General features: G+C 46.0%; 1 protein-coding gene across 3 annotated transcripts in view; it reads right to left on the reverse strand.

Annotated features, from left to right (window-relative positions):
- LOC129868029 (serine/threonine-protein kinase TAO1-like) overlaps window positions 1-25,290 on the reverse strand; it is an 83,017-nt gene extending 57,727 nt beyond the window's left edge. The window contains exons 1-2 of one of the 3 annotated variants that reach the window (XM_055941597.1): window positions 6,801-7,106; window positions 6,551-6,706 (exon numbers count right to left, since the gene is read on the reverse strand). The gene's annotated coding sequence lies outside the window, so the exon portion shown is untranslated. Of the gene's footprint in view, window positions 1-6,550; window positions 7,107-24,539 lie in introns of those variants that run through there. The other 2 variants (XM_055941598.1, XM_055941596.1) reach the window with 2 other exon arrangements.
- Window positions 25,291-25,612: the final 322 nt, after the last annotated feature.

A 25,612-nucleotide genomic window follows, 5' to 3' on the forward strand; every position in this document is an offset into this window, starting at 1 on the left:
GGCTTGAATTCATAAACAGCGCTGTGCTTCAAGCATTGCTAAGAGCTGCTGGCAAACGCAGTAAAGTTGGAATGAATGCTTACGAGCCTGCTGCTGCCTACCACCGCTCAGTCAGACTGCTCTATCAAATCATAGACTTAATTATAATATAATAAACACAGAAATACGAGCCTTTGGTCATTAATATGGTCAAATCCAGAAACAATAATTTCGAAAACAAAACGTTTATTCTTTCAGTGAAATACGGAACCGTCCGTATTTTATCTAACGGGTGGCATCCTTAAGTCTAAATATTGCTGTTACATTGTACAACCTTCAATGTTATGTCATAATTATGTAAAATTCTGGCAAATTAGTTCGCAACGAGCCAGGCGGCCCAAACTGTTGCAAATACCCTGACTCTACGTGCAATGAACGCAAGAGATGTGACACAATTTCCATAGTTAATATTGCCTGCTAACATTAATTTCTTTTAACTAAATTTGCAGGTTTAAAAAATATATATACTTCTGTGTATTTATTTTAAGAAAGGCATTGATGTTGATGGTCAGGTACATTCATGCAACGATTGTGCTTTTGTTAAATAATCACCCGTTTGACAAAGTAGGCTGTGATTCGATGATAAATTAACAGGCACCGCATTGATTTTATGCAACGCAGGACAAGCTAGTTAACCTAGTAATATCATGAAGTGTAGTTAATCACTAGTTATGTGAAGATTGTTTTTTATAAGATACGTTTAATCCTAGCTTGCAACTTACGTTGGCTCCATGCTACACTCGTGTAACAGGTGGTCAGACTGCCACGCAGTTTCCTCGTGGAATGCAATGTAAATCAGCCATAATCGGCATCCAAACATGCCGATTGTTATGAAAACTTGAAATCGGCCCTAATTAAAAATCGGTCGACCTCTAGTATGTACAGTACCAGTCAACATTTGACACACCTACTCATTCAAGGATATCTCTTTATTTTTACTATTTTCTACATTGTATAATAATTGTGAAGACATCAAAACTACGAAATAACACACATGGAATCATGTAGCAACCAAAGATTTGTTAAAATATATGTTGATTTGTTTAACACATTTTTGGTTACTACATGATTCCATATGTGTTATTTTATAGTTGATGTCTTCACAATTATTCTACAATGTAGAACATGGTAAAAATAAAGAAACCCTGGAATGAGTAGGTGTCCCCAAACCTTTGACTGATACTGTTATGAATGTATGTATGTATGTATGTATGTATGTATGTATGTATGTATGTATGTATGTATGTATGTATGTATGTATGTATGTATGCATGCATGTACACACATTACCGTTCAAAAGTTTGAGGTCACTTAGAAATGTCCTTGTTTTTGAAAAAAAAAAAGAAAAGAAAAAAAAAAAATGTCCATTAAAATAACATCAAATTGATCAGAAATACAGTGTAGACATTGTTAATGTTGTAAATGACTATTGTAGCTGGAAACGGCAGATTTCTTTTGGGAATATCTACATAGGCGTACAGAGGCCCATTATCAGCAACCATCACTCCTGTATTCCAATGGGACGCTGTGTTACCTAATCCAAGTTTATAGACAAATTGATCATTAGTTAGTTGAGAAATTTGGAGCATCAGCATTTGTGGGTTTGATTACAGGCTCAAAATGGCCAGAAACAAAGACCTTTCTTCTGAAACTCGTCAGTCTAGTCTTGTTCTGAGAAATGAAGGCTATTCCATGCAAGAAATTGCCAAGAAACTGAAGATCTCGTACAGCGCTGTGTACTACTCTCTTCACAGAACAGCGCAAACTGGCCCTAACCAGAATAGAGAGAAGAGTGGGAGGTCCCGGTGCACAACTGAGTAAGAGGACAAGTACATTATAGTGTCTAGTTTGAGAAACAGACACCTCACAAGTCCTCAACTGGCAGCTTCATTAAATAGCACCCGCAAAACACCAGTCTCAACGTCAACAGTGAAGAGGCGACTCCGCAACGCTAAAGGCGGCCATTTTTTATTGCTTCTTTAAAATCAGGACAACGGTTTTCAGCTGTGCTAACATAATTGTAAAAGGGTTTTCTAATGATCAAGTAGCCTTTTAAAATTATAAACTTGAATTAGCTAACACACCGTGCCATTGGAACACAGGATGGACCTCTGTATGTCTAAGTAGATATTCCATAAAGAATCTGACGTCTCCAGCTGCAATAGTCATTTACAACATCTACACTGCATTTCTGATTCATTTTACGTTATTTTTTTAACGGGGGTTGGGGGGGGGGGGGTACTTTTCTTTCAAAAACAAGGACATTTCTAAGTCACCCCAAACTTTTGAACGGTAGTGTACATAAGCACAAGGTGACAGTCTGAGTAGAGAGAAAAAACAAAGAGGATTTACTCCTCCATACTGTTCGCACACACACCAAACTCTCACTATGCTACCACACCATCAAATCCAACCCTAACAGGGCACAGGGAAAAATACAACAATTTACACCATTTAGTCCCTTCAAAGCCTGCATTAATCTGCCCCCCCCAAAAAAACAGTAATCTTCAAGCCAGCTCCTAAAAATAGGCCCCAGCTCTCTCAGGGTGGCTGGGTTGGGCTCGCTGGGTGGGAGGGGCTGACTCTGGCTGGGAGAGAGGCTGCATGGGGCCTGGGGTGGATTGGCTCTGGCTGGGAGAGAGGGAGGGAGGTTGCATGGGGCCTGGCTCTGGCTGGGAGAGAGGGAGGGAGGTTGCATGGGGCCTGGCTCTGGCTGGGAGAGAGGGAGGGAGGTTGCATGGGGCCTGGGGTGGACTGGCTCTGGCTGGGAGAGAGAGAGGGAGGGAGGTTGCATGGGGCCTGGGGTGGACTGGCTCTGGCTGGGAGAGAGGGAGGGAGGTTGCATGGGGCCTGGGGTGGACTGGCTCTGGCTGGGAGAGAGGGAGGGAGGTTGCATGGGGCGGATTAGCTCTGGCTGGGAGAGAGGAAGGGAGGTTGCCTGGGGTGGACTGGCTCTGGCTGGGAGAGAGGGAGGGAGGTTGCATGGGGCCTGGGGTGGACTGGCTCTGGTTGGGAGAGAGGGAGGTTGCATTGGGACTGGCTCTGGTTGGGAGAGAGGGTGGGAGATTGCATGGGGCCTGGGGTGGACTGGCTCTGGCTGGGAGAGAGGGAGGGAGATTGCATGGGGCCTGGGGTGGACTGGCTCTGGCTGGGAGAGAGGGAGGGAGGTTGCATGGGGCCTGGGGTGGACTGGCTCTGGCTGGGAGAGAGGGAGGTTGCATGGGGACTGGCTCTGGCTGGGAGAGAGGGAGGTTGCATTGGGCGGACTGGCTCTGGCTGTGAGAGAGGGAGGGAGTGCATGGGGACTGGCTCTGGCTGGGAGAGAGGGAGGGAGGTTGCATGGGGACTGGCTCTGGCTGGGAGAGAGGGAGGGAGGTTGCATGGGGACTGGCTCTGGCTGGGAGAGAGGGAGGGAGGTTGCATGGGGACTGGCTCTGGCTGGGAGAGAGGGAGGGAGGTTGCATGGGGACTGGCTCTGGCTGGGAGAGAGGGAGGGAGGTTGCATGGGGACTGGCTCTGGCTGGGAGAGAGGGAGGGAGGTTGCATGGGGACTGGCTCTGGCTGGGAGAGAGGGAGGGAGGTTGCATGGGGACTGGCTCTGGCTGGGAGAGAGGGAGGGAGGTTGCATGGGGACTGGCTCTGGCTGGGAGAGAGGGAGGGAGTGCATGGGGACTGGCTCTGGCTGGGAGAGAGGGAGGGAGTGCATGGGGACTGGCTCTGGCTGGGAGAGAGGGAGGGAGTGCATGGGGACTGGCTCTGGCTGGGAGAGAGGGAGGGAGTGCATGGGGACTGGCTCTGGCTGGGAGAGAGGGAGGTTGCATGGGGACTGGCTCTGGCTGGGAGAGAGGGAGGGAGGTTGCATGTGACCTGGGGTGGACTGGCTCTGGCTGGGAGAGAGGGATGGAGGTTGCATGGGGCCTGGCTCTGGCTGGGAGAGAGGTTGCATGGGGCCTGGCTCTGGCTGGGAGAGAGAGAGGGAGGTTGCATGGGGCCTGGCTCTGGCTGGGAGAGAGAGAGGGAGGTTGCATGGGGCCTGGCTCTGGCTGGGAGAGAGAGAGGGAGGTTGCATGGGGCCTGGCTCTGGCTGGGAGAGAGAGAGGGAGGTTGCATGGGGCCTGGCTCTGGCTGGGAGAGAGGGAGGGAGGGTGCATGGGGCCTGGCTCTGGCTGGGAGAGAGGTTGCATGGGGCCTGGGGTGGACTGTCTCTGGCTGGGAGAGAGGTTGCATGGGGCCTGGGGTGGACTGGCTCTGGCTGAGAGAGAGCGAGGGAGGCTGTATGAGTCCAATAGACTATAGTACAGTCAGTGTGCCAACAGTGACCAGGTCTGAGGCGGGGAAAGGAAGGGGGGGGCGGTTCAATTACTTAAATTCCATGTAGATCTTTTTTTTTTTGAGCCCTGCGGCACATTGGGCTCACGGGGGAAAAAAACAAGCTACGTGGAAGTCAAGTAATTGAACCGACATCAGTCAATTAGTTAATTAGTTGGCCCCCTCCACTACAACGCGCAGGATCTCTAGAGAGAAATCTTATTAATTCACTTGAGAAATCAAGTCAAGAACTATGTTATACACAATGGATTATGGTCATTGTAGTTAATTACCACGTTATTCTGTTCCCAGCGGGGGGGGGGGGGTTATTAAACAACTAATTGACTGATGTAGGGTTGAATTAGTTCAACGGCCCAACGCGCCGTCTCATATCATTCGTAGATCATAAGCCATTTAGCAGATGCTTTTATCCAAAGCAAAGTACAGTCAAGCGCGCGTGTATTTCATGTATGGGTGGTCCCGAGAATCAAACCCACTATCCTTGCATTGTTTAATAATGTGTTTGTTTTAAAACATTTAAAATAGCTACTACCCATGTAGCTAAACTCTCACTAGTCTAGTGATGGACGATTCAATCGTTCATTGCAGGTGAGGCCTTCTTAGTTTGTTGATAACTAGCTAATACCACTCACTGGCTGTGATATAGCCTACTGTACTGTACATTCAGACTCCTAGAAAGCTAAGTGCTTTTAAATACAATGTTGTTTATAAAGGAAATAATATATTGCATCATCATTCCCAACACTCCACATGGATGTGCAGCAGGAAGGACAAAATGGGGAGTTGTTGCCAACTTGCCATTATCTAACAAATAAAAAGATAATGGCAAAAAGCTCTAAGTACATTCTGTCACCATTTGAGTATGCAACACTGGCAAACAGGCAGAGTCAGGACCAAGAGAGAAGAGCTTGTCGAGTCAGAATGTTACGCAATGTCAACACACAGAAATGAGGAATGCGACTCACAAACCAGCCAGCAGCGGCCATGAATGAATACAAGCGTACATGGAAGCCATACCCGAATAACGATAACCGATTTGTCAAGTTGCTTAATTGCATGTCTGTAAACATTTCACTTAGCAGTGAAACCGGGGTGTATTCATTACGCCGATTCTGCAACAAATAAACCGTTTACTCCAACAGAATCTCTCGTTTTCGGTTTGTACAAATTCGGCTAGGTCTCTCCTCCTTTCGTTGTTTGTTTCCGTTTGGTTTTTAACAAACACTAAACTGTTTCCGTTGCGTGACGTAATGAATACACACCTGCTGTGTCCCAGTCTTGTGCCGTGATATTGAGCATTGTTGCAGTGGCAACCCCACCAGCTAGTAGCGGGGGGGGGGGGAGTTGCTCAGTGAGAAAAACAACAAGGGAGTGTCACAGAAGGGGGAAAAAAACTACCGTATATAGAAAAGGATTAGCTGGCTAGCACAGCTGATGATAGCTTGATACTAGTCCATAATGGACTAAAGCGGCCGAACGTTACTCCTTATAGTCCAAGGACCTTACATGTTCTGTTTAGAGGCGAATTGGCTCTTGCAGCCAAATACTCAATCTAAACGTGAATCAATTCTCAATTGTGGTAAAGGCTCTAGAAACATAAAGCCCTCTTCATATCACATCAACAATATTTCACAAATGCTAAATATACACTTACTGTACACAGTTTAACACAGCTGCTGCGGACAGTATTTTTCCAGTGACAACACATTTGTGGTGTCCTTCCGTTTTACACACAGGTGTTAGACGCAGATACCTGTAGCTAAAAGGTGAGTATCTACATGTTTTGTCTGCATTTTGAAAATCTGTCTTGTCAGTTTACCAGGTAACTAACGTTAGTTGCCACTTAAATGTTTACACGTTAAAATAAGACATTCGCTTCAAGCTTAACCGTTAGCTACTGTTGGTTAGCCATATAAGCTAGCTACATACGTTAGTTATCATTCCCCAAATGTACAGTAAAGGAAAGATTATTTCCCGACATCCAGTTAGCCAGTTAGATAACCATCCACATCATAGGCGTCCTAGTTGGCTATCTATCGTATCAATGGTAACGCTACTGTAGCAATAGCTCATTAGCTAAATTGGCTAGCTAAGAAACCCAGCTAACGTGAGCTGCTAACGTGAGCTAGCCAGATAAACAGTTCTTACTAGAAGTTGTCCTGAATCTACAGCTGACACTTACCTATCAGAGGCCAGGTTCAGGTAGAACCGGAGAGAATGACCAAGGCAAGGAAGGACTCGGTGCAGAAGGGCGCAACCAACTGACTCGAGTCTGAAGTACAGATTGGAGTTTGCTAGCTAGCTTTTTCCAGGTTGTACGATGCCGACTCGTTGTGTGCTGTCAACCGAAAAAAAAACAAGTATAATGTGTGTAGAGAATAACAGGTCAGTCGAGGTCCTGAAAATATGCTAAAGATTTATTGGTAACAAACCAGCCAGACAACGAAGTTCTCTACTCCTCCCCAGTCAGTTTCCAAAGATGGCGGCTGTGAGACTTCACCTCCTCCTGACAATCACGGGGCAAAAGATGTCAAAACATGCAAAACTCCGTTAAAACTGAAAGGTGACAGCCAGCCCTAGTTCCAGCCCGTACGATTAATGTGCCACTTTGGCCACAAGGTTTCCCTTGAATGGCCTTGTCGCCGTTTCCCCCGGGTGGGTGCTGAAGTTAGTCCCCTATCCCCCTGCGAGCCATCTAGTCAACCTCCGCAATCTGGATCCCTACCGGTAGGGTGGAGGAGGTGTGGCAAAGGGGGAACTCACAGTTGGTTATATGACAGCATAGGCGAAATTGTGGATGGGGGGACATGCCCCCAAGCATATGAACAAGTCATAAGCAATTGCAAAATGTGTAGAATTGTAGGAAATTAGCTTTAACTTTGGACCCCCCCCCCAAAAAAAATGTCCAACTCCTACTTTTTCAAGATTTTCAAACAGAAATGGGGTGTGGCTTTGGTGGGTCATCGATGTGTCATCTGGTCATGCACACCATGCCCAATGTAGCTAGTCTGTTAGCTAAGCCTTGTGTTCCCTTATGTACTTTCTGTATTGATTTGTTATTAAAAATAAATAAATAAAATAAAGTTTGTTAGCTAAGCTAGCTACTTGTAGCTAATCTGTAACTGCTCCAGTATGTGTTGACATCATTCACAGGATATGTTTTTGGGGGTGGAAGCTGTAGAGATTGGTAAGAAATGGAACTTCTGTAGCCAAATATCTTATTCAGCCATTTTTGTTTTTAAGCATTACATGACCTGGTATGATGGTGGATTGATTAGTTATACAGTTTAAAAGGTGTTATCTTTGCATTTTTCCCCAAAACTCAACCTTTAAAGTAACTGTCCAGTTTATTATATTTCTTTGAAATATGGTCTATAATTAATTACAATACGAGTCAAATTGTAATTAAGTATGTTGAAAGCAGCTTTTCTGTGTTGGAATGGTGTGGGCGTATACCGGTCATTAAAAATATTCACAGGAGTAGACCGCTGATTGGCGGGCTCCACTTCTTCAGGAAGATAACGTCATCCTTTATAAGGAAGAAGCAAGCATTTTTTAAACGGTTTGTTTGAGATACATGTTTTAGGTGTTTCCCTTCTTACTATATATTTCTTTCAACCAATCATCAGTTATTTGTGTCAGTGCCATGCATGTTGAGTGTTCTTCCCTATAAGCATGATGAAAGTCTGTTGTTCATTTGTTTTCTATAAAATAACTTTTTTTTGGATCAAACACAATTTTTTTTCAAAAGGTTTTCTAAGCACTTGTAACAGGCTGATTGAACCATTAAAGCGTGCTCTTGGGTAGCAGATTGACCTTTGACCCCCTCCATGTCTGAGAGCACACAACTTCTTCTAAGCTTGAATTAAAAAATGTAGCAAAAAGGAGTCGCAATGTATTCCACTACCAACCCTCAGCAATTTACCATCCAGGTTGTCGGTACCAGGTGGTTTGTACTTATTTATAGATGACAACAATGTTACTGTTTGTGTTCCCTTTTCTGTATTGCACCTATGTGAGGTCAGGGTGTGTGTCTTAAGTCCTCAGTCTTCCTCAGTTTTGCTGAGCTCCTTAGCTGATTACGATCTAAGTCGAACCCTTGCCACAAATAGCCCAAATAACTCACACACACCCATAGTCCTAACTGAGCTTTAGTATGCACTGCTGCAATTATAGCATCGGGTCCCTTTTGCAGTGTCCAAGACTGACTAAACCGTTTGACTTCTTTTGTAGTCAGTTTGCCGCTCATCTCCTCTTTGTCATGCCGTAGAGAGGTTCAGACAGTCTCTCTATCTCACACACAGACACACACATTGCATGCCACAGCTTCACTTACCTAGGTGCTGGCTGGTTCAGGTCTGGTCACCTGATCTCATATGAGTTTCAATGTGGACACACCAATATTTCATATAAAGTTTAGTCAATAGAATGTATTTTCAAAGTAAACCCCTGAAGTGTCATCCAAAGTGAGATTTCTACTCTAAATAAAACATCAGTGAGAGAGAGAGAGTCTGATTCACAAATGGCACTCTATTCCCTACATACTGCACTACTTTCAATCCCTATGGTCAAAAGTAGTGCACTGTATAGGAAATAGAGTGCCATTTGGTACAAGCCTCATTCATACTCAGTGGGTTCAGGTGCTGAATATATGTCTTGTCCCCTATTTATAGTCCGGGCCTCCAGGGCATGCAGTGTGTTTGTTGACTCTATTTATATCTCACTGTGCAGTCCTTTATTCAACGCCTCAGTCACCTCTCTCTGTGTTCTTAAAGGCCCAATGAGGCTGTTTTTTTAATCTCCATATCAAATCATTTCTGGCTAACAATTAAGTACCTCAAAATCATCAAAAAGATACAAAAATAGCTTCTTAGCAAAAGCAATTTCTCAAGCAACATTAGCTGTTGCAAAAGCAGCAGCTACTCTTCCCGGGGTCCACACAAAATATTAAGGTGCATCTGGTTTCCATTGATCATCCTTGAGATGTTTCTACAACTTGATTGGAGTCCACCTGTGGTAAATTCAATTGATTGGACATGATTTGGAAAGGCACACACTTGTCTATATAAGGTCCCACAGTTGACAGTGCATGTCAGAGCAAAAAACAAGCAGTGAGGTTTGAAGGAATTGCCCATAGAGCTCTGAGACAGGATTGTAGGGAAAGGTACCAAAAAAATTCTGCAGCATTGTAGGGCCTCAAGAACACAGTGGTCTCCATCATCTGTGCTTTGACACAATCCTGTCTCGGAACTCTACGGACAATTCCTTCAACCTCATGGCTTGGTTTTTGCTCTGACATGCACTTTCAACTGTGGGACCTTATATAGACAGATGTGTTCATTTCCCAATCAATCAATCAAATGTATTTATAAAGCCCTTTTTACATCAGCCGATGTCACAAAGTGCTGTACAGAAACCCAGCCTAAAACCCCAAACAGCAAGCAATGTAGATGTAGAAGCACGGTGGCAGGGAAAAACTCCCTATAAAGGCAGGAACCTAGGAAGAAACCTAGAGCGGAACCAGGCTATGAGGGGTGGCCAGTCCTCTTCTGGCTGTGCCGGGTGGAGATTATAACAGAACATGGCCAAGATGTTCAAACGTTCATAGATGACCAGCAGGGTCAAAATATAATCACAGTGGATGTCGAGGATGCAACAGGTCAGCACCTCAGGAGTAAATGTCAGTTGGCTTTTCATAGCCGATCATTCAGAGTTAGAGACAGCAGGTGCGGTAGAGAGAGAGAGAGTCAAAAACAGCATGTCCGGTGAACAGGTCAGGGTTCCATAGTCGCAGGCAGAACAGTTGAAACTGGAGCAGCAGCACGACTGGGGACAGCAAGGAGTCCTGAGGCATGGTCCTAGAGCTCAGGTCCTGAGAGAGAGAGAATTAGAGGGAGCATACTGAAATTCACAAAGGACACCGGATAAGACAGGAGAAATACTCCAGATATAACAGACTGACCCTAGCCCCCCGACACAAACTACTGCAGCATAAACACTGGAGGCTGAGACAGGAAGGGTAGGGAGACACTGTGGCCCCGTCTGACAATATCCCCGAACAGGGCCAACCAGGCGGGATATAACCCCACCCACTTTGCCAAAGCACAGCCCCCACATCACTAGAAGGATATCTTCAACCACCAACTGACTACCCTGAGACAAGGCAGAGTATAGCCCACAAAGATCCCCCCCCTCACCCCCCCCCCCCCACGACACGAACCCGAGGGGGGCGCCAAACCTGGGCAAGAAGATCACGTCAGTGATCACGCCTTTCCGTTCACCTTCACGCCCCTAAATCATGTCCAATCAAATACATTTACCAAAGTGGACTCCAATCTAGTTGTAGAAACATCTCAAGGATGATCAATGGAAACAGGATGCATTTGCAAAAAAATCTAAAAACCTGTTTCTGCTTTGTCATTATGGGGTATTAACCCGGACGCTTATAATAAATCCCTCTATGCCCTCAGACGAACCATCAAACAGGCAAAGCATCAATACAGGACTAAGATTGAATCCTGCTACACCGGCTCTGACACTCGTTTGAAAAATATTACGGACTACAAAGGAAATCCAGTGAGCTGCCCAGTGATTTGAGCCTACCAGACAAGCTAAATGGCTCTTATGGTCGCTTCTAGGCAAGCAACGCTGAAGCATGCATGAGAGCACCAGCTGTTCCAGACGACTGTGTGATCACGCTCTCCGTAGCCGTTGTGAGCAACATTCACAAAACCGCGGGGCCAGACTGATTACCAGGACGTGTACGCAAAGCATGCGCGGCCCTACTGGCAAACGTCTTCAATTACATTTTCAGCCAAGCTTCCTGACATCCATGACCTATATACCAGGAGGTGTCAAAGGAAGGCCCAAGTAATTGTCAAAGACTCCAGTCACCCAAGTCATAGACTGTTCTCTCTGCTACCGCACTGCAAGCGGTACCGGAGCGCCAAGTCTTGGACCAAAAGGCTCCTTAACAGCTTCTACCTCCAAGCCATTAGACTGCTGAACAATTAATCAAATGGCCACCTGGACTATTTACATTCTATGGTTATTGCGGCTGTCGGTTTTGCTCAAATACAGTTGCAGGAAAAACGTACAGTTTGGAAAGCAAATACTTACTGCTGAAAAGAAAATACTAATCTGTCTGTAGAACCGATAGGAACCATTTTTTTTAATCAACAACTCACCAGGTTTTTCAAAGTAGCTCATCTTGAGACAGGCTATTTCCATGATGAACGCATCGGCCATCACCGTGAGTGGTAGCCTATGGTTTCAACTTCATCATTAGGTGAGTCACTGTGCCACTGGAAATGTTATTTAGTATCCTATGATATATATATATATATATACTGTATATATATTGCCTCCTAATATTATACAATCTGTGTGTCGCTTCATTGGCCTGGGCTAATGTTTGTTTGAATTCAAGACTAGATTCATCTCAGTTTGTCAGTCAGATTAGCCACTCATTTCGGTCATTTGTGTGTTATTAAAAAAAGATTCAGTTAAGATTTTCTGTCATGTAAATGACATAGAATTGCATGAAATGTATTTTATTTTTTTTATTTTTTTAAGGCTTATTTTTTTTCCAGACCCAGCAACAACAACAACAAAAATCCCATGTGTGGATATTCTAGAAACGCCTCTGTTCAACTGTAGCCTATGTCACATGGCAAATGTTATTATGGCCTTATTGTAAAGGATCTTTTTCTTCAACAGTAAATTTACAATGGGTATCTTGGTGCAGGGATTTGTTTACCCGAAAATGATGGTGTGCCACGAAAACAAAAGCCCCGGGGCCTAAGATTTCTTAATCTGGCCCTGCTGATGGGAACCCGTGATGTCATTGGTCTCCCCCCATAGAATTAGGAATTTAATAGGATCTCTATGCTCCCTCCTTTGCCTGAGGAACAATAGTGCTATGTCTAGTGCTGTGTCTAGTTCTATGTCTTGTGCTATGTCTTGTGATTTGTCAAGTGATATGTCTAGTGTTATGTCTAGTGTTGTGTCTAGTGCTGTGTCTAGTGCTGTGTCTAGTGTTATGTCTAGTGTTGTGTCTAGTGCTGTGTCTAGTGCTGTGTCTAGTGCTGTGTCTAGTGTTATGTCTAGTGTTGTGTCTAGTGCTGTGTCTAGTGCTGTGTCTAGTGCTGTGTCTAGTGCTGTGTCTAGTGCTGTGTCTAGTGCCGTGTCTAGTGCCGTGTCTAGTGCTGTGTCTAGTGCCGTGTCTAGTGCCGTGTCTAGTGCTGTGTCATGACTTATCTGGACCCCCTATTGAGACCTTTTGTTTAAGTAAATCCGGTGTTAAATGAGGTGAAAAGGAGACGGGAATGCCACTTTAAAGGATGTCTATTCACTCATCTAAGAGGTTTGGGTGGGTAGAGGCAGAAGGCTCATTATAATCCCGTCTCATCCTTAGGAGGACATCACCTAACCACCTGGTCAAGAGGTTTTGTCCTCTTGGTGTTGGAGTGACCAAGTCAGAGACTCAGATTTGAGTCATACCATATAGGCATAGCATAATCACATTTTTAAGGAAGGGAGACAAGTATATTTGGCTTTGAAGATTCTCTTCAAACTTATTGGGATTTGGGACAGAGAAAGTGTGTTTTCTGAGAAGAGGCGTGATGTGTTCATGATAGGGAAAGGGTTAAGGATGGGCATTCCACAACAGGCTGCAGGCCAGGCAGCCAATCAGCATGCAGGACAGATCTTCCAGAGCCCTGATTGGCTGGTGGATGGCCCCGTTGTCCTGACGATGGGAATCAGGTCCTGTCTGTGTGGTCTGTATCCAGGCGCTGGGGAAGTATGCTGCTGGGAGAGAGAGAGAGGGAAGAAGAGAAACACTGGACAACTGGTTCTCTCTCTCTCTCTCTCTCGCTCTGTCTGTCTGTGTATCTATGTGCCAGGCTATGTGTGATTTCCCTCCATAACCGCCTCATGTTTTTTCTCAGACACGCCAATAGCGTTTGCTATGAGTAGAATCTCATGACGTCTACAGCGGGTGGTCCCTAAAAACACATCATGACGTCTACAGCGGGTGGTCCCTAAAAACACATCCCGTCTTCATCATGACGTCTACAGCGGGTGGTCCCTAAAAACACAGCGCGCTGAACGATCGGCAGACGACCGCCTGATCCACAAGCCTTAACTACAACAGTTTAGCCCTATCCTCTTAATGTCAGAGATAATAGAGACAATTTAATTTACCCTCCACCTGGACTTCCTGACAGGCCGACCCCAGGTGGTGAAGGTAGGTAACAACACCTCCGCCACGCTGATCCTCAACACCGGGGCCCCACAGGGGTGTGTGCTCAGCCCCCTCCTGTAACTCCCTGTTCATCGACGTCTCCAACTCAATCATCAAGTTTGCTGAGGACACAACAGTGGTAGGCCTGATTACCAACAACGATGAGACGGCCTAATGGGAGGAGGTGAGAGAGCCCTGGCGGAGCAGCAGGAAAATATCCTCTCCCTCCATGTCAACAACATGAAGGAGCTGATGGTGGACTACAGAAGACAGCAGAGAGAGCACGCCCCCATCCACAGCGACGGGGCCACAGTGGACAGGGTCAAAAGCTTCAAGTTCCTCTGCGTGCACAACACTGAGGACCAGTGACGTGTATTAATGGATACCAAAGGAAGCCAAGCTTCCCAAAACAATGTACAGAGAAAAAAATACAAATAATATAAAATAATGTATATTTCTTCTCTCTGTGGTTTCATAATTTTCCTTCAATTCGCCAGAGGCTGAATGTATGTCACCGGAGAAAGCATCTGAGTGAGCGAAACAGCAACCCTCTGTCTCTGTATGTGTAGCCCATCTTTCTGATGCTGTCTGGTCAAAAAGGAGTATGATATTGTTGCAGCACACGTAGCGTTGAAAACAAAGAAAGGCAGCGAGAATTTGGCCTCCCTTGATAAAAAATGATAGCCAATCAGCATTGAACTAAACTGAGCGAGTTCAACTGTGAATGGTCCTGGCACACCACAAAAGGTGTTATGGGGAGTCAAATTGAATTTGGCTTTGCGCTATTCGCATCACATCACAAGTCATTAACTGGAGAAAAAAAAAGCAAATTGTTGCATCTCGTTGTCTTGTTGTCCTCCGGTGGCTAGCTAGCTAAAATTGTAATTTTCCTAAAATCGCAATGGATGGAGATGGGGATTTGGACTTGTGGTTTTACTTAATTCTCCATACTGGTTAATGATTACAACGGCGATTCTGATCCAACCATTAATTCATACGTTGTTGTGCCCCTGGCCTGAGAGGATGGAAGTTCAATATGTAGCTAGATGTAGAAGGCTAATGTTAAACTAGCTAACGTTGACCATGAATGGAAGTTAGGCTGGCAAGCAAGCATTTTAGCCAGGTAGCCACTGTTGAGAGCATCCTGTCGGGCTGTATCACCACCTGGTACGGCAACTGCACTGCCCGCCACCACAGGGCTCTCCAGAGGGTGGTGCAGTCAGCCCAACACACCATCGGAGGCACACCTCCTGTCCTCCAGGACATCTACAGCACTCGGTGTCACAGGAAGGCCAAGAAGATCCTCAAGGACCTCTTGTCATGTCATGTCTTTACAGACCTTAGAGAGCTATTTATAACTTTATTTATAACTCCAGATCAACTAGCATGTTTTGTGCTGCTACCATGCTGTGTTGCTACCATGCTGTGTTGCTACCATGCTGTGTTGCTACCATGCTGTGTTGCTACCATGCTGTGTTGTCATGTGTTGTTGCCTTGCTATGTTGTTGTCTTAGGTCTCTCTTTATGTAGTGTTGTCTCTCTTGTCGATATGTCTATTTTGTCCAATACTTATATATATATATATATATTTTATCCCCCGTCCCCGAGAGGAGGCCTTTTGCCTTTTGGTAAGCCATCATTGTAAATAAGAATTTGTTCTTAAACTGACTTGCCTAGTGAAATAAAGGTTGAATAAAATAAACTAGCCCATGTCAGCTAATGTATTTTTATTTCTTTTTTTTTAGCCCATAGATATTGTAATTTGTCACATGAAGACATGGCAAAATGTATAGAATTGCAAGAAAAGTAGCTTTTAATTCTGCAAAATTCTCTCCACCAACAAGAGGGGTGTGAACAGTTTGTCATGTACCCATAGAAATACAGTGCCTTTGGAAAGTATTCAGACCCATTGACTTCTTCATATTTTGTTACGTTACAGCCTTATACTAAAATTATTTAAATAATACATTTTCCTCATCAATCTACATACAATGCCCCATAATGACATCACAATAACACATAATGACGAAGCGAAAACAGGTTTTTAGATATAATTGCAAATGTATTCAAAATAAAAAAAAACAGAAATACCTTATTTACATAAGTATTCAGACCCTTTGCTATGAGATTCGAAATTGAGCTCAGGTGCATCCTGTTTCCATTGATCATCCTTCAGATGTTTCTACAACTTGATTGGAGTCCACCTGTGGTAAATTCAATTGACTGGACATGATTTGGAAAGGCACACACCTGTCTATATAAGATCCCACAGTTGACAGTGCATGTCAGAGCAAAAACCAAGTCATGAGGTTGAAGGTATTGTTTGTAGAGCTCCGAGACAGGATTGTGTCGAGGCACAGATCTGGAGAAGGGTACCAAAAAATGCATGCAGCATTGAAGGTCCCCAAGAACACAGTGGCCACCATCATTCTTAAATGGAAGAAGTTTGGAACCACCAAAACTCTTCCTAGAGCTGGTCTTCTGGCCAAACTGAGCAATCGGGGGAGAAGGGCCTTGGTCAGGGAGGTGGCCAAAAACCTGATGGTCACTCTGACAGAGCTCCAGAGTTCCTCTGTGGTGATGTGAGAACCTTCCAGAAGGACAACCATCTCTGCAGCACTCCACCAATCAGGCCTTTATGGTTGAGTGGCCAGACTCCTCAGTAAAACTACCCTAAGAACACAGCCAAGACAACGCAGGAGTGGCTTCGGGACACGTCTCCGATTGTCCTTGAGTGGCCCAGCCAGAGCCCGGACTTGAACCCAATTGAACATCTCTGGAAAGACATGAAAATAGCTGTGCAGCTACGTTCCCCATCCAACCTGACAGAGCTTGAGAGGATCTGCAGAGAAGAATGGGAGAAACTCCCCAAATACAGGTGTACCGTTCTTGTAGCATCATACCCAAGAAGACTCGAGGCTGTAATCGCTGCCAAAGGTGCTTCAACAAAGTACTGAGTAAAGGGTCTGAATACTTATGTAAATGTGATATTTCCGTTTTTTCATTTTTAATAAATTAGCAAAAAAAATATAAACCTGTTTTTGCTTTGTCATTATGGGGTATTGTGTGTAGATAGATGGGGAGGCGACTATTTAATACATTGTAGAATAAGGCTGTAACATAACAAAATGTGGAAAAAGTCAAGGAGTCTGAATACTTTCCAAATGCACTGTAGACATGGCAAATGCGCAGGGGAGACACAGGATGTTCACAAATTCTAGAAGGGGGCCCCCGAACGAAAAAGTTTGTCAACCCCCCCATCCAGAAGGTGGAGACAGTACAGGTGCATCAAAGCTGAGACCCCCGTGGAGATAGTACAGGTGTATCAAAGCTGAGATTGATAGAACACAGAGACACTTTAATAATGTTTACATACTGTTTGACCCACTTTATATACTGTATTCTAGTTATGGCTCATCCTTTATATACCTTCTGCTGTACACACCATCAATATGTATTTTCCGGACTCTGACATTGATATGGCTTGTTCTGATATTTCATCATTTCAATTTTTATTTCAAAACTTTTGCTGCATTTTTGGAGCTTGAAACATTTCACTGAACGTGAGAAAACATCTGTAAAACTGTGCACGCGACCAATAAACTTTTAATTTGAACTTATCACACTAACCACTAACTAAACACTGTTGGAGATTCCCCTCCAGAGAATCTGCAACAGAAACCCTTTAGAGTCCAGTGTGTTTCTGTTAGTGTCCATAAACCTCCAGGGTTGTCAGAGTGTGCGCAAACTGGTCGAAAGAAGTCAGGCGAAGGAGAGCAGTGATGAGCGAACAGGCACATTTTATTCAGGCCGAGGAAAAACAGCCGGACGCAACTGCGTCACAACACTCCGTCCCGAGGAACAAATTACACAAAATGGTACAAAATAACCAACCCACGGGTTATAACAATACCCGGCGCAAAACCAGCCTGAAGCGACACACACGTAACGAACGAACAATACCACACACAGACATGAGGGGGGAACATAGGATAATATACACGTAGAGTAATGAGGGCGATGTAAACCAGGTGTGCGGGAAAACAAGACAAAACAAATGGAAAATGACAGGTGGAGCGGCGATGGCTAGAAGACCGGTGACGTCGACCGCCGAACGTCGCCCGAACAAGGAGAGGGACCGACTTCGGCGGGAGTCGTGACAAGGGTCCATAATCACAAACAACGACCATGGGCTGTGTAGGCAAACAGTGAGACTTCTGTTGGCCCCTGTTTCTGTGTCCATCCCACATGGCACCTTATTCCCTTATAGAGAGCGCTGGTCAAAAATAGCGCACAGAGGAGGCTGGTGGGGATGAGCTATAGGAGGACGGGCTTATTGTAAGGGCTGGAAATGGAGTCAATGGAATGGTACCAAACGCATCAAACACAATGGAAACAACGTGTTTTGACTCTGTTCCATTGATTCCATTCCAGACATTACAATGAGCCCGTCCTCCTATAGCTCATCCCACCAGCCCCCTCTGGTAGTGCACTATATAGGGAATAATAGGGCAGCCCCAGTCTTTTGCCTGCCTCCCAGCATTCCCTGCCCTCCCTCCCAGCATTCCCTGTCCTCCCTCCCAGCATTCCCTGTCCTCCCTCCCAGCATTCCCTGTCCTCCCTCCCAGCATTCCCTGTCCTCCCTCCCAACATTCCCTGCCCTCCCTCCCAGCATTCCCAGCCCTCCCTCCCAGCCCTCCCTCCCAGCCCTCCCTCCCAGCCCTCCCTCCCAGCATTCCCTGCCCTCCAGCTCTGGGCATCTCCCTCCCTGAGGACGCTACTAACGACTCGCTCTGGGACGGTTCTTCCTCCTGCTCTCTAAACTGCTCTGCTCTCTCTCTCTCTCTCTCTCTCTGTGTGGTACTTTGCTGCTGCTTCCAGACATGACTGTATTTACACCAGTGGCCACAGGAGGGGCTCATTGCTCAATGCGAAAAGAAATACAACAACTCCTCCTATCACTTTTGATATGCAACAGGTACAGATGTGGATGTTTTTGTCCCAACTGCAGAGCTAAGACTTTTACATTTGTATTTTAGAACTTGCTTCTTCCAGGAATTGTGTACAGATCGTATGCTGAAAATTAGGTGTTGGAGGAGGATGATTGGCACGACAATGGGGCCTCAGGATCTCGTCACGGTATCCTTGTGCATTCAAATTGCCATCAATAAAATGCAATTGTATTGGTTGTCCGTAGGTTATGCCTGCCCATACCATAACCCCACCGCCAACCATGGGGCACTCTGGTCACAACGTTGACATCAGCAAGCCGCTCACCCACACGACGCCATACATGAGGTCTGCGGTTGGGAGGCTGGTTGGACTTATCCATAAAATGATGTTGGGTGCGGCTTATGGTAGAGAAAGGAACATTCAATTATCTGGCAACAGCTCTGGTGGACATTCCTGCAGTCAGCATGCCAATTGCACACTCCCTCAAAACTTGAGACATCTGTGGCATTGTGTTGTGTGGAAAAACGATACATTTTAGAGTGGCCTTTTATTGACCCCCAGCACAAGGTGCACCTGTGTAATGATCAGGCTGTTTAATCAGCTCCTTGATATGCCACACCTGTCAGGTGGATGGATTATCTTGGCAAAGGAGAAATGCTCACTAACAGGGATGTAAACAAAATTGTGCTCAACATTTGAGAGACTTTTTTTTGTGCGTATGGAACATTTCTGGGATCTTTTATTTTCAGCTCATGAAACATGGGACCAAAACTTTACATGTTGCAATTATATTTATTGTACATCAAGCTGCCTCACGCTACAGAAACAGGAAATAGACTCCTGCTCCTAAGTGCAGTTGCAGCTCCAACAAACCAAGGCTACTTACTTACCCCTATTTTTATTTAACCTTTATTTAACGAGGCAAGTCAGTTAAGAACAAATTCTTATTTTCAATGACGGCCTAGGAACAGTGGGTTAACTGCCTTGTTCAGGGGCAGAATGACAGATTTTTACCTTGTCAGCTCGGGGATTTGCAGTTACTAGTCCAACACTCTAACCACTAGGCTACCTACACTCTAACCACTAGACTACCTGCCCCCCCTACACTCTAACCACTAGGCTACCTACCATCCCTACACTCTAACCACTAGACTACCTGCCCCCCTACGCTCTAACCACTAGGCTACCTGCCGTCCCTACACTCTAACCACTAGGCTACCTGACCCCTAGACTCTAACCACTAGTCTACCTGCTGCCCACCTACACTCTAACCACTAGGCTACCTACACTCTAACCACTAGACTACCTGCCCCCCCTACCCTCTAACCACTAGGCTACCTGCCACCCCTACCCTCTAACCACTAGGCTACCTGCCGCCCCTACACTCTAACCACTAGACTACCTGCTGCCTACCTACACTCTAACCACTAGTCTACCTGCTGCCCACCTACACTCTAACCACTAGGCTACCTACACTCTAACCACTAGACTACCTGCCGCCCCTACACTCTAACCACTAGGCTACCTGCCGCCCCTACACTCTAACCACTAGGCTACCTGCCGCCCCTACACTCTAACCACTAGGCTACCTGACGCCCCTACACTCTAACCACTAGGCTACCTACCGCCCCTACACTCTAACCACTAGACTACCTGCCCCCCCTACACTCTAACCACTAGGTTACCTGCCCCCCCTACACTCTAACCACTAGGCTACCTGCCGCCCCTACACTCTAACCACTAGACTACCTGCCCCCTACCCTCTAACCACTAGGCTACCTGCCGCCCCTACACTCTAACCACTAGACTACCTGCCCCCCCCTACACTCTAACCACTAGGCTACCTGCCCCCCCCCTACACTCTAACCACTAGACTACCTGCCCCCCCTACACTCTAACCACTAGACTACCTGCTGCCTACCTACACTCTAACCACTAGACTACCTGCCCCCCCTACACTCTAACCACTAGACTACCTGCTGCCTACCTACACTCTAACCACTAGGCTACCTGCCACCCCTACACTCTACCCACTAGGCTACCTGCCACCCCTACACTCTAACCACTAGGCTACCTGCCACCCCTACACTCTAACCACTAGACTACCTGCCGCCCCTACACTCTAACCACTAGACTACCTGCCACCCCTACGCTCTAACCACTAGACTACCTGCCGCCCCTACACTCTAACCACTAGACTACCTGCCGCCCCTACACTCTAACCACTAGGCTACCTGCCGCCCCTACACTCTAACCACTAGACTACCTGCCACCCCTACGCTCTAACCACTAGACTACCTGCCGCCCCTACACTCTAACCACTAGACTACCTGCCCCCCCTACACTCTAACCACTAGGCTACCTGCCCCCCCTACACTCTAACCACTAGGCTACCTGCCACCCCCTACACTCTAACCACTAGGCTACCTGCCCCCCCTACACTCTAACCACTAGGCTACCTGCCACCCCCTACACTCTAACCACTAGGCTACCTGCCGTCCCTACACTCTAACCCACTAGGCTACCTACCGTCCCAATGACCTTGGTATGAAGAGTTCAGAGTTGAGTTTGCTAACCCCTTATTCTATTGTCTGTCACACCTCCACACTAACAGCCTATCTAAATCAAATCAAATCAATGTTTATACTATAATACCGTCAAACCAAAAACACATGTTATGTTCATGTTGTCCTGTGAAAAGTGAATTGTTGGCAACATGTTCACTTCATTAACCAAGTTTATGTCTGTTTGTCAGATTCAATTGATATACAATAATCGGTATATAAATCGATATACCGTACGTAGGTCTACTGGTGAGTTTGTTATAACAGGAGGGAATCAGCAACTAAAAAACTAGAAGTTTCCATTGGTTCAACTTTCTACTGGCCCATTCTACTGGCCCAAACTGCTGGCACAGCTACTGGCACGCATGCTACTGGCCCATTCTACTGGCCCAAACTACTGGCCCGCATTCTACTGGCCCAAACTGCTGGCACAGCTACTGGCACGCATTCTACAGGCCCATTCTACTGGCCCATTCTACTGGCCCGCATTCTACTGGCCCGCATTCTACTGGCCCGCATTCTACTGGCCCAAACTGCTGGCCCGCATTCTACTGGCCCATTCTACTGGCCCATTCTACTGGCCCATTCTACTGGCCCAAACTGCTGGCACGCATTCTACTGGCCCAAACTACTGGCCCATTCTACTGGCCCAAACTACTGGCCCAAACTACTGGCCCGCATTCTACTGGCCCAAACTGCTGGCACAGCTACTGGCACGCATTCTACAGGCCCATTCTACTGGCCCGCATTCTACTGGCCCGCATTCTACTGGCCCGCATTCTACTGGCCCAAACTGCTGGCCCGCATTCTACTGGCCCATTCTACTGGCCCACATTCTACTGGCCCATTCTACTGGCCCATTCTACTGGCCCAAACTGCTGGCACGCATTCTACTGGCCCAAACTACTGGCCCATTCTACTGGCCCAAACTACTGGCCCAAACTACTGGTCCGCATTCTACCGGCCCAAACTACTGGCCCGCATACTGGCCCAAACTACTGGCCCGCATTCTACTGGCCAAAACCTACTGGCCCAAACTGCTGGCCCAGATACTGCCCCGCATTCTACTGGCCCAGATACTGGCCCGCATTCTACTGGCCCGCATTCTTCTGGCCCAAACTACTGGCCCGCATTCTACTGGCCCATTCTACTGGCCCAAACTACTGGCCCGCATTCTACCGGCCCAAACTACTGGCCCGCATTCTACCGGCCCAAACTACTGGCCCGCATTCTACCGGCCCAAACTACTGGCCCGCATTCTACCGGCCCAAACTACTGGCCCGCATTCTACTGGCCCGCATTCTACTGGCCCAAACTACTGGCCCGCATTCTACTGGCCAAAACCTACTGGCCCAAACTGCTGGCCCAGATACTGCCCCGCATTCTACTGGCCCAAACTACTGGCCCAAAATACTGGCCCGCATAATACTGGCCCAAACTACTGGCCCACATTCTACCGGCCCAAACTACTGGCCCGCATTCTACTGGCCCGCATTCTACTGGCCCAAACTACTGGCCCGCATTCTACTGGCCAAAACCTACTGGCCCAAACTGCTGGCCCAGATACTGCCCCGCATTCTACTGGCCCAAACTACTGGCCCACATTCTACTGGCCCAAACTACTGGCCCGCATTCTACTGGCCCAAACTACTGGCCCAAAATACTGGCCCGCATAATACTGGCCCAAACTACTGGCCCACATTCTACCGGCCCAAACTACTGGCCCGCATTCTACTGGCCCGCATTCTACTGGCCCAAACTACTGGCCCGCATTCTACTGGCCAAAACCTACTGGCCCAAACTGCTGGCCCAGATACTGCCCCGCATTCTACTGGCCCAAACTACTGGCCCGCAATTCTACTGGCCCAAACTACTGGCCCATGCTACTTTCCCAAAGTACTGGCTCAGTTACTGGCCCAAACTACTGGCCCAAAATAGTGCATTGTATTCCTCAGAAAATGATAGAAAACAATACACAGTTTAGTTTCATCACAAATCTACACTTCATATTGGTTATACTCCACAATGACTGGCTGTTTGACCCGTATCACTGAAATTCATCTCGAAGCCATATGGAATTAGCATATTGTTATAAGGTACTCTATTACATGCTTTGTAATTGCATAGTAAACCAGAATTGACCACAACCTGTTATTACACAACTACAGTCACGGTGTTACTACACAGGGTCACACAGCAACTTCGTATAAAGTGTTTCCCCTTTTTAAAATACTTTGTATATCCCACCCCCCAAAATGACACGACAAGGCATTATGGGAGGAGTTTTTTTTCCAAATCACCTTTAGACAGATAGTAAATCTTAATTGTAATTTTTATTTATTTAGTTATGTCTCTAAAAAAACACAGTTGTTCATGAAACCACGCTCCTTATTAAAGCCTCAGTTGAAGATTCTATTTCAAAAGTGCCATAGGGTTAGATGGCGGCCAATGGCGTTGAGGGGTCAGCAGGGGATATCAAATCAAATGTATTCATATAGCCCTTCGTACATCAGCTGATATCTGATATCAGCTGATATCTCAAAGTGCTGTACAGAAACCCAGCCTAAAACCCCAAACAGCAAGCAATGCAGGTGTAGAAGCACGGTGGCTAGGAAAAACTCCCTAGAAAAGGCCAAAACCTAGGAAGAAACATCGTCTCTAGTCAATAATCTAAGGTCAGTATTGTGATTTACCCACTCATGGTTGATCAACTAGTGGTTGATATTTGACCTTTGACTGTCTGGATCTGGAGATGACCACTCCACACACCATGGCGATTGCTGCCAGGAAACATACAGACGCCTCGTCCAGACCTCCTAGCATTAGTGACCCATCAGGAGGAGCACCCACACCCAGCCCTCCTGATCCAGGACCAAGGGACCCACCCTACTGAACCACCCCACCTTACCGAGTACCACGACCAGCTGGTCTCCCTACAGCCTGGAGATCCTCTACACACGCTACTTACTGCAGGCCACATTCATATGTACATTTTCAGATCGAGACTTGAAAGCAGCCAAAGTTACCCGTATTCTTACTTCAACATACTTCTACTTTCTTTGACACTATTTACACCTTCAAATGATTGGTAGCTGAAAGTTGTTCATAACAACAACAACAACAACAACAACAAAAAAACAAACACATTTTTTTTTAAATTCTGTTTTAAAGCCACATCAGCAGCTGGAGAGAGAAAATGAATTGATTTAAAGGGTGTTTGTCACCTCTACCATTCTCTTCCTCAAAAATACTAGAAAGGTATTGACATGAGATATGAATCAATATAACACAATATAACAAAATATCTACAGTTGTTGGCTATATACTTTATCCCACCTGACTAAGTATTGCAACCATGACCATATACTGATTCGAAATCTGATTAAACCAGAGGTTTTCAGGATTACCTTTCCTGTCACTGTCAGCGCTCCTCCTCACACGCAAAGGCCCCTGGGAGATGGAGTGCTTGGCGGTCTCCAGGACGACCTCTCTCCTGTGGCGATGTCGTGCTGACACACCGGGTGCTGGGGTAACCCCGCCTTACACAGGTGATGTACACCTGGAAGGGTTAGAGGTCACAATCAAGCTCACAGCCAATCAGGATCAGAGGTGACTGAACTCAAAACACAAAAACAAGGTAGAAAATACTTTGTTTACCTTCTCTGAAGTAATGTAGTCTATGTTGATACAGTGCCTTCGGGAACTATTCAGGCCCCTTGACTTTTTCCACATTTTGTTACTGTCATAGTAGTGTGTATAGGTGGCATGGAAGTCAGACGCAGGAGAGTAAGACGGAGTGTAAATGTAGACTTTTACTAAATGTCCACTCGATATGCTCCAAGCACGAAAATATACATATATCAAATAAACATGGGTACGAGGACCCGTCGCACACCTATACAACAAGAAAACAATACTTGACATAAAACAATCTCTGACAAACACATGAGGGGAAACAGAGGGTTAAATACACAAGAGGTAATGAATGGGATTGAAAACAGGTGTGTGGGAAGACAAGACAAAACCAATGGAAAAATGAAAAATGGATCGATGATGGCTAGAAGGACGGTGACGTCGACCGCCGAACACCGCCCGAACAAGGAGAGGCAACGACTTCGGCAGAAGTCGTGACAGTTACGTTACAGCCTTATTCTAAAATGGATGACTTTTTTTTTTTTTAAATCCTCATCAATCTACACACAATACCCCATAGTGACAAAGCAAAAGCTGTTTTTTAGAAATCTTTGCAGATTTATTGAAAATAAAAAACAGAACCTTATTGATATAAGTATTCAGACCTTTTGCTATGAGACTCGAAATTGAGCTCAGGTGCATCCTGTTTCCATTGATCATCCTTGAGATGTTTCTACAACTTGATTGGAGTCCACCTGTGGTAAATTCAATTAATTGGACATGATTTGGAAAGGCACACAACTGTCTATATATGATAGACACAGTTGACAGTGCATGTCAGAGCAAA

This window comes from Salvelinus fontinalis, chromosome 13 (genome assembly GCF_029448725.1).
Source record: "Salvelinus fontinalis isolate EN_2023a chromosome 13, ASM2944872v1, whole genome shotgun sequence".
Lineage (NCBI taxonomy): Eukaryota > Metazoa > Chordata > Actinopteri > Salmoniformes > Salmonidae > Salvelinus > Salvelinus fontinalis.